This window comes from Danio rerio, chromosome 11, assembly GCF_052040795.2.
Source record: "Danio rerio strain M-AB ecotype USA chromosome 11, GRCz13ab, whole genome shotgun sequence".
NCBI lineage: Eukaryota > Metazoa > Chordata > Actinopteri > Cypriniformes > Danionidae > Danio > Danio rerio.
This window is the reverse complement of record NC_141031.1, coordinates 38,522,758-38,537,069: the sequence shown is the minus strand read 5'-3', so window position 1 is coordinate 38,537,069 and position 14,312 is coordinate 38,522,758. Positions and strand designations below refer to the sequence as shown.

The following is a 14,312-nucleotide window of genomic DNA, read 5'->3' as shown; positions in this document are numbered from 1 at the left end:
GAACTGCACTACACATCTTAAGCTCAAGTGGGATTGTAGCATGTGGGCTTTGCTGTTTTTGTTGCTCATACTAAGGTGTTTTACAAGCATGTAAGATCTGATTATGATCCACACTTTAACCATTAAGAAAAAAGGCTGGGGGTCAAGACAGAAAGGGCAGATTTTGTGATCACTGTCAAAGCTGTCTTTTCTCATTTCTCATTGTTTTTCAAACATAAACCAGTCAGCTCCAGTTTAAACCACAATTTAAGCTTTCAAAGCAGGTTCCATGTAAACATATTCAACTTGTAGACTTTAAAGTTCTTTATTGTCATTTATAAGTTCCTAAAGAATCTTTCCAAGGACAGCATTGATTGCATTTTATAATGCAAAAGGGTTAATATATACATTCACCAGCCACTTCATTAGGTACACTTGTCCAACTGCTTGTTAACACAAACTTCTAATCAGCCAATCACATGGCAGCAACTCAATGTATTTAAGCATGTAGACATGGTTAAGAAGATCTGCAGCAGTTCAAACTGAGCATTTGTCCGGGGCATGGTAGTTGGTGCCAGCAAACTGCTGATCTTCTAAGATTTTCACACGCACGCCCATGTTTAGGGTTTACAGAGAATGGTCCAAAAAAGAGAAAATGTTTAATGAGCGGCAGTTCTGTGGGCGCAAATGCCTTGTTGATGTCAGAGGAGAATGGCCAGGCTGGTTCCAGCTGATAGAAAGCCAACTGTTATGTGTTTATGATGTTAAAGTGGGATGCTGTAACATTTAAGTGAGACAAGTGTAATGTGTGTGACAGATCAAGAATGAGGCAAGGATCAGTTACTCCTATTTAAGCTTTTTACTCAATAATTGAAACATGTAACAATAATAAATGGGAAAAAAAAAGAAATAAACATTTATAATTATTATCTTTAAACAAAAACAACGAGTGTAAGCCAAATCAAAGAAATTAACAAAACAAAACAATCCTTAAATATAAAGTCTAAACTAGGCGTCAAAAATGAAAAAAATAAAAACCGAGATCTTCAGTCTATACGACACCCGAACTAAACTAATTAAACTACAAAACTCAAAATACACAGGTGGCTCAAACTAAACACTCAAACTAATGTAACAAAACACCAATCTAAACTAAAACAAACCGAATAAGTCCATCAAAGCTTAGTTTAGAATCACACAACAACCATCATATTATGTTACTTAAAGCCAACGAAGTTCACCAAGCAAGCTCGAATTAACACAGTAACTGAGAAAAATAACTAAATAGACGAAGCATTTGCACAAACAAATTGCGTGGAGTACAAAGGGTACGCCGAGGCAGAGCGCACCCCACACACTGGTCTGTCAGGGCTTTAAATCCTTGCGGCTCGACCTGGGATTGGTGGAACCGGAGAACGTCATAATGATGATGGACAGAATAATAAACCAATAAGAAATTTAAGGGTTGAGCAAACAGAGAGGAGGGTGAAAAAAAGACAGAAAGAAAACATAAATCATAACACCTACAGTAACTTAAATAACCACTTGTTACAACCGAGGCACGCAGACAAGCTTCTCATTCACACAGACTTACCAAAATTGGACAATGGAAGATTGGAAAAACTCAATTCTGCTGTGATATTCGGATGGTAGGGTTAGAATTTGGTGTCAACACCATGAAAGCATGGATCTATCGTGCCTTGTATCAAAGGCTCAGGCTGATGGTAGTGGTGTAATGGTGTGGGGGATATTTTCTTGACAGACTTTAATTCCTTTAGTGCCAATTGAGCATCGTGTCAATGCCACAGCCTACCTGAGTATTGTTGCTGACCATGCCCATCCCCTTATGACCACAGTGCACTCCTCTTCTGATGGCTACTTCTAGCAGGAAAACGCGCCATGTCATAAAGCGTGAATCATCTAAGACTGGTTACTTGAACATGACAATAAGTTTACTGTACTCAAATGGCCTCCACAGTCACCAAAGCTCAAAGCAATAGAGCAGCTTTGGCATTTGGTGGGACAGAAGATTCACATTATGGATGTGCAGCCGTCAAATCTGCAACTGCGTGATTCTGTCATGTCAATGTGGTGCAACATCTCTGAGGAATTTTCCAGTACCTTATATGCCACAAAGGATTAAGGCAGTTCTGAAGGCAAAAAGGGTCCAAACTGGTAATAGTTAGGTGTACCTAATAAAGTGGCCGGTGAGTGTATTGTTACATCATTAAAAGGATCTTTGTGGGTCTTGCAAATGTTATATACAATGTTAACAAATTTTTTTGAGTTTTTATTTTTCCAATGTTGGTGGCTATTCACTTTGCTTCTAAATGATTCATTGAATCATTTGTTCATGTGATGATTGGTGTATCTGTGAACATGGTGTAACTGAGAACGTGATGATTGGCTAAGAGTACATTTCCATCATTTGCCAATCAGAGGCAGTGTAGGGCGGGTGTTCTGCGAAGCACACACCAATGACCAGAAGTCAGAACGATGGCAAATCAAACAAGTAGTGAAAAAGGAGTCTTTCTGCGTCTAGGTCAATCTAATAGACATCTATTACCAGGGAAAGAAACTGTTGCGGTTCTTATTATCTAAATCTAGGTCAATCTAATAGACATCTATTACCAGGGAAAGTAACTGTTGCGGTTCTTATTATCTAAATTTGACCTCAATAATTGCGTTTCTAAATCTAATAAAAAGACATCTATTTCTAATAAATCTAATCTAATGACCGTTGTCTCTCACATTGTCCCACAACAACATTAAAATAGTGTAGATTAGTGTTCAATGTTTATATCTATTTTATAGTCATTTGACAAATTAGATTTTAAGTAACGCAATAGTTACTTTCCCTGGTAATGAGTTACTTTTATAAATATGTAACTCAGTAACTAACTCAGTTACGGTTTGTGAGAAGTAACTAGTACATAACTAATTCCTTTTTAAAGTAACATGTTCGACAACACTACCTTTAACTGGCTTTTCAAGTGCAGTGAAGATTATCAGTCATTTTTTTAACAATACAGCAATCATGAGAAGCATATTTACAGTACATTTTGGACAAAGCCTCTGAAAATAATGTGTATGGAAATATTACGTCTATAATTTTGCATTCTTTTTGCCTCAAGCCTCACTTGGTCTTTGTTTTCAACTAATAGTTTATATTTTTAAAAGAATACATGGTTATTTTTCCTTTGGCAGTCATTATAGGGTTTGACCAGGTTCCTAATTTATTTTTACCTTGTTATTGCAAGTCAGGTTTTATAGTGGCCAATATGGTGTGCTTCACAGTATTTTAGCATGTGTATGTGTGTGTACTTACTCTAGTATGTGTGTAAATGTGTATGGCGTGCATTTCCACATATATACTGGCGGAAGTACAAGCCAGTCAGACTATTTGGGGTAATGTCAGTGTAACTTTAATAAATGAAAATTTATTAGGGCTGGGAGTTTGCTGGAGACCCAGGGGTCCTGACACACTCCACACACAGTCAAATAAACACACGGCACTGGAGGAAACAGAGCCAGAGCACATCTGTTACCTGTTAAATCCCTCCACCAGAGCCGAGACGCCACTGCATCACTACTCACACGCTCTATATAGGTATGCAGTATTTCACAAAGCTTTTATTGGGTTTCCACAGGATACTTTTTAATTCAAAAATATTCTTTAATTGTTTGTTTTTTCTTCAGTTGTTCTATACAGAGCTTAAGGAAAATAGTATGGATATCTGTGTATGTGAATTTGCTTACTTTGTGTGTATCATGCCAACAGTCGCTGCCCATTTTCTTCCAGAGTTCTTTAGGACTTTTTCCAATAAGGAATCCTCAAATGTTGTAAATTTAACAGTTAAAGGCACGAAGCAAACAGCAAAATGACAATATTGTGACATTATACTTAAAGCAAAGTAGAGGATATTTATAAATTCATCCATTAACAAAATGATCATGTTTTATAATTCATCATAACTCAGACTTTTGGTACTGAATTTCATTGGTAATTATGAATATACACCAATCTAAAAATTCTCATCAGTATTGAAAAATGTACATTAAAAATTAGAGGTGTGAACCTATAGTGTACGTGTTTTTGTGACATATCAGGACACAAATCTGTATAATGACATGGGTATGACACAGGTATTACAAAAAGGAGGTGAAATTGAGGACATTGGTGGCGTCCTCATTTCTCAAAATGCTTATAAATCCTACAGAATGAGTGTAATCAGAGAGTATCAGAATCAGACTGCACACAGTCTCCTGTGATGGTTGGGTTTAGGGGAAGGGTGGGGTGAGGGCAATACAATATACGGTTTTGACAGTAAAAAATGAATGGAAACCTATGTAATGTCCCCATTTTTCACAAAAACAAGTGTGTGTGGTCTCACTGTTCGGTTACGATTATCATGCCATCGATTCGGTTCAATTCGATATCACGGTGCATTGACGATGCTTTCCATACACAGTGTTATATTTTAAGGGGGAGGCTATAACAAGCTGTCTGTATATACACACAGACACACAGCACCACACTGTCTCTCATTCACTCACATACACAAACATAGACAGCACCAAACAAACACAAACACACACTTAAGCCCTCGCAATATGCGTTTAGCCGGGAGATCTCGCGCTGAGCGGAGCAATAATAATAAAAAAAAAAAACGAAGAAAAATAGACGCACTTTTCCGACGGTCCCTTGCTGAGAGCTCCTCTCCACACGAGCTCTCCCGGCTGTGAAACATAACCAGCTTTGTCTTTTTGTAGGAAACACACTTTAGATCTTTTTAGGGCAAGAGGTTTTTGAGTTATTGCCGCTATAACTGAATGCGTGAGGAATATCGAAAACAAAACCAACTTAACCTCGCTAATTTCTGGCGCCCCCTGGATGCACAGCGCCCTTAGCATTTGCCTATACTGCCTATGCCACGGGCCGGCCCCGAGTTGGCTCCTGAGTGTTGTAAATACCCGCGCTCACCTCCCTTGCGACAGAGCACATAGGAGATAAATGACGTTAGTACATAATAACCAGTTGTGATAATTACTTAACAGATACCGAATTGTCCACGTCTGCATCGCGTTGCACCAAAAAAACAATTAATTTTGACACCTCTATTAAAAATAATGAATTACAGCGGGGACAGTAATTATTGAACACGTCACCATTTTTCTCAGAAAACATATTTCTAAAGGTGCCGTTTACTTTTCCCTGAATGTTGGTAACAACCAAAGAAATCCATATAGGCTAAGAAAATAACTCTAATTAATTTACAAGTTTTTACTATCACCAGTGATCTAATCCTTGCAGATCACTGGTAAAAACAGAGATTGCTAAAGAACTACAAATCCGCCGTTACATGGACAACATATCCAGTCATGCACCACTCACACACACCGGTTCCTCATTTCGTTAATTACACTTTTACACAGCCAGAGGATTGTTATGAACTGATTACATGGACTTTAATTACAGCGTGCACAAATGACGCAGGAAAAAGTATTGAACACATGAAGGTGTAGAACAGCAGTGAAAGCCCAGACAGCAACTGAAGTCTCTCGGTAGTTGAGCAACCCTTTGCCTTTCCTTAGTGTAAATGAATATTAACTGCTTCAGTCCAACATCTACGTTATCAGGAGGGAGAAGATGAAACCAGAGTGGACATTTTAGAAAGACTATGATCAAAAACACAGTCAAGGAAACTCTCAAATGGTTTCAGAGAAAGAGAATAAGGCTGTAGAATGGCCCACCCAATCACCTGACTTGAATCGAATATGAAATACAAATAAAGATCATATTTGACACACAAGACCCACAGAACCATCAAGATATTTAGACTGTTAAAGTCTGTGAAGAACTCACACCTGAGCAATGCATGTGACGTCATTCTCCATGTGAGAGGTTAAGTCTTTAAGCTGTCATCATTAAAAAAGTACCTTCTCCTTGTGCCATGCCATTGTTAATACACATAACAAATATTTCAGTTTTTTATTTATTTTTTATTTTTATTAATATTTGTATTAATTGGGTTTTTACCAAAAGCTGTTTCATTTCCATGTCAACAGCACCTTTATAAATGTTATTCCCAGGAAAAAAGGTGACGTGTTCAATAATTATTCCCTCCACTGTATATATAATTGTTGGTTTGTGTAATTTGACATATGGAAGTCAGAATTATTAGCCCCCCTTTAATTATTATTTTTTTATTTTTAGTTATATTTCCTAAATGATGTTTAACAGAGCAAGGAAATTTTCTAAGTATGTCTGATAATATTTTTTTTCTTCCTTATTTGTTTTGTTTCGACAAAATTATTAGCCTCTTTAAGCTATATATTTTTCTCGATTGTCTACAGTACAAACCATTGTTATACAATAACTTGCCTAATTACATTAACTTGCCTTGTTAACCGTATTAACCTAGTTACACCTTTAAATGTCACTTTAAGCTGAATAGAAGTGTCTTGAAAAACATGCAGTAAAATATTATGTACTGTCATCATGGCAAAGATAAAATAAATCAATTATTAGAAATGAGTTATTAAAACTATTATGTATGGAAATGTGTTGAAAAGATCTCTTTGTTAAACAAATTGGGGGAAAAAATTAACAGGAGGGCTAATAATTCGGGAGGGGGGGATAATTCTGATTTCAACTGTATATAAGTTCGTGTAACAAATGTTAAATTTTTTTATTGATAAAGTAATATGTTGAACATTTCATTAAATGGATGAAAATTCTGTCATCAGTTACTCAGTCTCCAGTTGTTCCAGTGTTTCTTTTTTTAGTTAATGGTCAGTAAATTTTCACTTTGGGGTGTATCCAATTCAGATACAATATGGTTTTAGAAGAAGTTGACTGATTTACAGTAGCACACTTTTCAGTTGAACCCATAATGAGAAAATGATATACTGATTGGAATACAGATGCATTATAAGGGTTAAAATGTATTTCTATATGAAGTTAAAGCTTTACAACTTACTTCTGTATGCAAATGTGCTCAAATAGTTTTTAAAATTGCTGACAGGAGCTTTAGGTGAAAGTTGACCATATTTAAAAATTTTCAGATGAAAAAAAATCACAAATGAGTCTCCAATTTTACAAGATTTGTATGTTTGCGTTTTCCAGTTGCTGATTGTGTGTGTGAATGCTTTAAAGTGTGAGGGTCCGCACTGTCATTCACTGGATGTTGTGTAATTACAGGGAGCTGCTGTGAAAGAGGCTGCAGGGGATAGTGGAAGTGTCTCTAAAATATTTGCCCTCTCTGTTATAAATCGCTTTCAGAAAGCATAATGTCCAAAACCTCTGCTTTCACACACGTGACCCCTCAGTGTCATTACTTGCAGCCTGTCAACACCCTCTTCTCTTTCTGGGGTCATTTTACGTGTAAACCACTTAAAGGCGGCATATCATGAAAATACTGCTAGTACTGGGTTGCGACTCGAAGTGTATCCACTGCGTAAAACATATGCCAGAATAGTTGGAGGTTTATTCCACTGAGGTGAGCCCTGATAAATAAGGGACTAAGCCGAAAGAAATAAATGAATGAATGAAAATAATCAGTACCAACCTAAAAAAGAGCAACCCAGTAGTTACTGCTGATTTATAAAGGGGATCTTATTGTATAGTATATTACCAGCCCTTAATCTGCATATCATAACCGGCTTGTTAAGACTACTGGAGATTTACAATGCCTTTGCCACAAAAAACACACACACACACACAAACAAATATTCTAAAACTGAAGATTCTCCATAAACTCAAAAGGTGGAAAAGAATGTTGGTAAAGTGTTATATATTTGAGAAAAATATATTTCACACTGACTGAGGTAGTGCTGTCGCCTCACAGCAAGAAGGTCGCTGGTTTGAACCTCGGCTCAGTTGGCGTTTCTGTGTGGAGTTTGCATGTTCTCCCTGCCTTCGCGTGGGTTTCCTCTGGGTGCTCCGGTTTCCCCCCACAGTCCAAAGACATGCGGTACAGGTTAATTGGGAAGGCTAAATTGTCCGTAGTGAGTGTGTGTGTGAATGTGTGTGTGGATGTTTCCCAGAGATGGGTTGCAGCTGGAAGGGCATCCGCTTCGAAAAAACTTGCTGGAAAAGTTGGCGGTTCATTCCGATGTGGCGACCCCGGATTAATAAAGGGACAAAGCCGACAAGAAAATGAATGAATGAATAAAATATACGTAAAAAATAAGAAATACTTCTATGCTGGAAAAATGGTTTCTCCTGTGTTTCTCATCCAAAATTTTGCCAACATTTTTTGGTAATTGTCAGAAAGACATCTGCCGACACTGGTGAAAACCTTAGAAGCCTGCCATGGTTAATCCTGAGCAAACCTTAAAACTCTGTTACATTTTACCCTGCGTTACTTTTTGCCCTGCGCTCCCCTACACACAAATCTTGTCATATTTTTATTTTTTGTTTTTCTCAAAAACCCTTGGACAAAATCCTGGAGTAGACTGTTTCAAGACTCTCTCTGAAGAATAGGGTAACACCAGTGCTTCACACTAAAAAATCATATACAAAAACAAACATGTCACTTCATATTTTCAAAATGTTCCAATTCCTAATTGTTAACATGCTGTACAGCAAATGTGGTTTGTACTGCAGAGACCAGAGCTGTGATTCTGAAAACACTTACTGTCACCTTCATTCATAAACTTACTTTTTCTTTTTGACAGCAAGAAGGTCGCTGGTTCGAGTCCCGGCTGGGTCAGATGCCATTTCTGTGTGGAGTTTGCATGTTCTCCTCCTGTTGGTGTGGGTTTCCTCTGAGTGCTCTGGTTTCCCCCACAGTCCAAAAACATGTGGTATAGGTGAATTGAATAAACTAAATTGACCGTAGTGTATAAATGTGAATGGATGTATCCCAGTACTGGAAGGGCATCCGCTGTGTAAAACATATGCTGGAATAGTCAGTGATTCATTCCGCTGTGGCAACCCCCTGATGAATAAAAGGACTAAGCTGAATAAAATAGAATAAATGAATGTATAGTCAGGTGACAGAGTTTTTACTGACTTTTACCACATTCTCACGCTGTTATTTACTTGTTCATTTTATTTTTTGGCTTCTGTTTTTGTCTTACTTGCTTTCTGGAGCCGTTCTTCGACAGACTCGAACCCTGCCATCGTGGTCAGCTCCTCTCTGCATCTCAAGTCCACAGACGTACATAACCCCAGCTACTGAACAAACTAGTAACAACAGGAAAGCCGTCCATTTGGAGGTCAGCGGTCAGCTGGTAGGTGTGAAAAAGAAACAGCAACAAACTGCCCCTTAGCATTCATTTTAAAGATGAAATGCAGCCATATGTACTTCTGGCCACATAATTTGTGATCTCCAGAAATGTGTATATGGCTACGTTTTTTAAGAATGAGCCTATGTTGACTGGAAATGATCACTATTAGCTAATATTTTTTACCTTATTCACCTGCAGTGTCTTCTTGCCTTAACTAAATATGTTTGGACATGAGAATAGTGCATTAGAGGCTCTCTGTCACTATAAAGCATACTTTACCGTAATGGATCTGTGCACCGGTCTTAATATGTTAGCACCAGGTTGGGGGATGATGGATTGGACATAGGAGAATTAAATGCAGCTCAAGGCCATTGTTAAGTGGCGTTCATGAATTAAAAGCACAGGTCGGGTTGGAGGTCACATCCTCTCCGGTGGTTTGACACAGCCAGTCTGACGCTCAGCTAATAAGGCCTGCTTGACTTGTTTGGTCTGAGGGGGTTTGGAGATCTGGCTTTCGAGATCTTCAAAGACTAAACACATACGTAAACACAGCGCCGGCGGTGCACTTTTCAATGAAACAAGTTGAAAGTGAGTGATGGATTAACCATCAATTTAGGGCTTTAGGTTATGAGATTATGTAAGAGATGGCCAGTGGATGCATTTTTTGTGCTGGTTAAAAATGCAAATTGACTTTAAATGCTGCTTTTTACAAGATGTAAAATAAGTCTCTGATGTCCCTAGAGCGTGTATGCGAAATTTTGGCTCAAAATGCCACACGCGTAAGGTTTTATAACTCTTTGAAACTACCCCTTTTAGGTTTTGATCCTTATTGGCCCATTTTGGTGACTGCTGCTTTAAATTTAAATGAGATTGTGGTGTTTTCAAAAGAGTGCAGAGCTACAAATGCCTGTGTGTCAGCATAGTGGCATATTCAAAAGCAAGACTAATGTCATATGCTAATAAGAGAGAGATGGTCACTAATAGGCGGGGCTTTCCAACGCTCATGACACGTACAATGAGAGAATGTCAACCAAAGTGTTTCTGCAGACTGTTTTTTAACAAAGTGTGATTATAAGAAATATAATTAATACACTTTTTCCAAATGGCTATATTCACAGACTGTTGATTAAACCTCTAAATCTGATTTTTGCATAAAAGATCCCCTTGAATGCTAATTGATAGGTTTGTTAATTTAATGGCAGTAGTGCAATGGAAAATGTAATGCAATGAATTGCATAGATACAGATTTTTAAAATGGGCTGATGATGCTGAAATGGTAAGTTTCCATTTTGATATGCAGGCACACACTTTAAATGTGATTAAATGCAATGTATTTATTTGACGCAATGTTTTGTTTTTGGTAGTTTGGCTGTTTTGGTAGTTTTGGCTTAGTCTCTGATTAATCAGGGGTTGTCACAGCGGGATGAACCGCCAATTACTCTGGCATATGTTTGTGCAACCCAGCACTGAGAAACACCTATACACTCTCTCCCACACACACACACACACACACACACACACACACACACACACACACACACACACACACACACACACACACACTCACACACACACGGGCAATTTAGTTTGTGCAATTTACGTGTAGTGCATGTCTTTGGACTGTCTTTTGGACTTTGGACCAACATGGGTAGAACATGCAAACTCCACAAAGAAATGCCAACTGACCCAGCCGGGACTTGAACCAGAGGCCTTCTTGCTCTGAGGCGACAGTTCTAACCACTCGTTTATTTATTCATTCACTAATATATAAATAATGTACATACACGTAGTGTATTTTGCTAGATTTTATGTTAACACATTTAACAGGATGTGGAATTGATTCAGTTACTGCACAGGGAAGGTCCCTCCGGAGTCGTGGGTTCAAAGTCCTTTGCCGGTCCCTACCTGAGGCAGAGGGGGGGAGCGCCCATCCCTGGCCCCCGCAAGCAGAGGCTTCTTCACCCCACAAGGGCATTGCAGTGGGAAGTGTTTCCTCCACAAGTACAAAGACATGTGCTATAGATGAATTGGGTAATCTAAATTGTCCGTAGTGTATGTGTGTGAATGAGTGTGCATGGGTGTTTCCCAGTAATGAGTTGTATCTGCCGCTTCAAGAGTTCACACTTAGCTGATGATTGATTATAAAGCTTGTTTGTCATGTTGTCCCGAGAGAGAGCCCTGAGCTCATAAGATCCTCAAGCCTGGGGCTCCCTCCCGTTTGAAAGGCGAGAGGGGAGTTTGAGCTCAGTAGTAGCTAATGGACAGATAGTGATTGCTTTTAAGAGATAACTACTTACTAGGAGCATGTCTATTGTGTCGATTTGGATTAGTGAATGAACTTGAGTTGCATGCTTTTGGACAGTGAGAGGAAACTGCGGAACCCATCTAGGAAAGGAGAAGTAGGGCTGGAAGGGGGGACTCTTTAAAGTGGAGATGGTTTTTATATGGAACTGATATGGGTATTTATAGTGGTTTAGGAATCGTCTGATTAGTGAATCATGAACTGAATAATGTGGGGCCGGCTGCAAGCAATAAGCACGTGATCCCTTCAAAATTAGTTTATAAATAAACTTCACGTAAAACATATGCTGGATAAGTTGGTGGTTCATTCCACTGTGGTGACCCCTGATTAATAAAGGGACTAAGCCGAAAAGAAAATGAATGAATGAATGCATGAATTTGATTTCTCTTTTAGAGCGTACTCACACTATGTACAGTTGCCTTGAATCGTGCCGAAGCACGCTTGTCCACCCTCACAGCCTGCACTTACATTGCATCCATGCCTGAGCACACTTACGTCATCGATGATCCGAATGTTCAGTTTAACAGGACGAGCACTCTCGCTCAGCACTGTGGAGATTGCTTTAGTTACATCATTTGAGATGCATTGATACACAGTTAAGTATTTTTCCGAACAGATCAGCCACTTTTAACGCTTATAAATAATCATAGAAGTCCTCGTGCTGCAGGTATTAGAAGGTTTGTTAAAGGTGCAGCAAGGGGTTTGCGTCTTTAATAAACTATGACAGTTTGTGTTCATTGAAAAGTAAGAATGATTAATAAATCCATATAAAGCAGTCCCTTTAAAGTCACGTCTCGTCTTTAGTTTCAGGCTCAAGTGAACCGTGCTCTGGCACACCTCTTCCAACCGTGCCTGAGCCTGATTCAAAGCACTCTTACTTCTCAAACCAACGGGGAAATGCACCTGGGCATGGTTCGAATAGCATAGTGAGAGTGCGCCCTAATTATAATTAAACTTTAAATTTATACTTAAATACTTTCAATTCTTTTCAAGGTTGTTTGTCAGGAATTTGAGCATATACTGGATAGTGACCTTGCTTCTTTAAACGTGTATTTGTTTGTTTGTGTTGTTAGAGTCACCGTCAGCAGCTGACACACAAGCACACACAGGGAGCATTAGTGTTCAGACGTGTCTACAGAGCATGAGAGATGACAGAGTTGTGAATAATGATGGTTTATAAGAGAATTATGTCCTGCTCTTTAGTAAAAGAGGCCGTAAATGAACAGCCATTAAGCGTCTTTGAAGTGTGGAAAGTAAACGCTGAGCTCTTCAGTCAAACACTGAGGTGTCAATGGCTGCTTGGACACATTAGACGTGAACTTTTTATTTGCTACAGGGCTGTTCAGAAAAGAGGGTCAGTACTAATGTTTTGTCTTTGTTTTTATTGTTATTATTTTTTACAAGTATTATTAGTAGCATCAACAAAAACAACAACGTTATTGTGACTTATCTTTATATAATAATAACAATTTATAATGTAGAAATAAAAGTAGGAAATAATAATAATAATTATTATTATTATTGTTATTATTATCACCATCATCATCATCATCATCATCATCATTATTATTATTATTATTATTATTGTTATTAATGTTATTATTGTTATTATTATTATTAATGTTATTATTATTATTATTATTATTATTGTTATTATTATTATTATTATTATTATGTAATGATTTAGAATATTGTTTATTTTAATTTATCAAAGAATGCAGAAAATGTATAATTTCCACAATTTGCTCACTCAAACTTAAGACATGCATAATAATAATAATAATAATAATAATAATAATAATAATAATAATATTAATAAAAATAAATATTATTATTAGTATTATTTTTGTTATTAATATTATCATTATTCTACTACTTATCTTTAATACATTTTTTATAATAAATTATTAATATTTTTATTATTATTATTATTATTATTATTATTATTATTATTATTATTATTATTAATATATGTTTTATGTATTTAAACAAATAATATTGTTTATTTTACTTTATCAAAGAATACAGCAAATATATCACTTCTACAATTTACTTAACTTAAACGTAGGACATGTATGCACAATATTAATAGTAATAATAATAATAACAACAATAACATCAATAATAATGATGATAGAAAAAAACTTTGTTTAACCTCTTTTTGTTTTGAGCATTATAAACTCTAGGTGATGGATAGTAAAGCCTAAAGTGTCTTCTTTCCAAAGACACATGAACTGTGAATGTAGGCCAACTTATTCAGCAACTGTTACTGCTTTAGTTTGGGAAGGTCATTATTCAGAAAGTGCCTCTGACGGTGAGGAAAAAAGGACACTGATATAATCTCAGAAAACTCTTTACAGGAATCTTATTTTGCATGCATCTTCATCAAATTTGAAATAAAAACTTGGCATTCAAGGCATATTTTTTCTAGGACATTATTTTAATATTCTCGTGTTTCTATATAAAAAAAAAACAAATATTGAACATCGTATAATTTTTCTTTTTCATTACTTCATAATGTATAACTTTTAATATTTTATAGCATGAAACTTACTATATTAAAGCCCAAAGTGTGTTCTTTCCAATGATAACTAATTTATGTTTATAGCTTATAGGTTATGTTTATAGTTATAGGTCAAATATTGTTACTATGTAAAGTTAGGTAGGTGTAAATCCCCAAAAGTGAGTGCTGGCTAACAGAATATTTGTATAATTTGTAAAAAATAAGCTGTGCAGCATTTAAAATAAAGGAATTGTCCAGATCATAGCAAGCAATTATTTCAGATGTTTACTG

General features: G+C 36.9%; 1 long non-coding RNA gene across 21 annotated transcripts in view; it reads left to right on the top strand.

Moving 5' to 3' along the window:
- Positions 1 to 14,312, top strand: part of LOC141376652 (uncharacterized) — a 149,553-nt gene that overhangs the window by 96,637 nt on the left and 38,604 nt on the right. For 10 of the 21 annotated variants that reach the window (XR_015502814.1, XR_015502820.1, XR_015502819.1 and 7 more), the window contains one exon: positions 9,080 to 9,204. The exons of 4 other annotated variants lie outside the window; for them this stretch is intronic. This is a non-coding gene — a long non-coding RNA (uncharacterized LOC141376652). Of the gene's footprint in view, positions 1 to 9,079; positions 9,220 to 14,312 lie in introns of all 21 variants that reach the window. 7 more of the 21 variants (XR_015502813.1, XR_015502816.1, XR_015502823.1 and 4 more) reach the window with 2 other exon arrangements.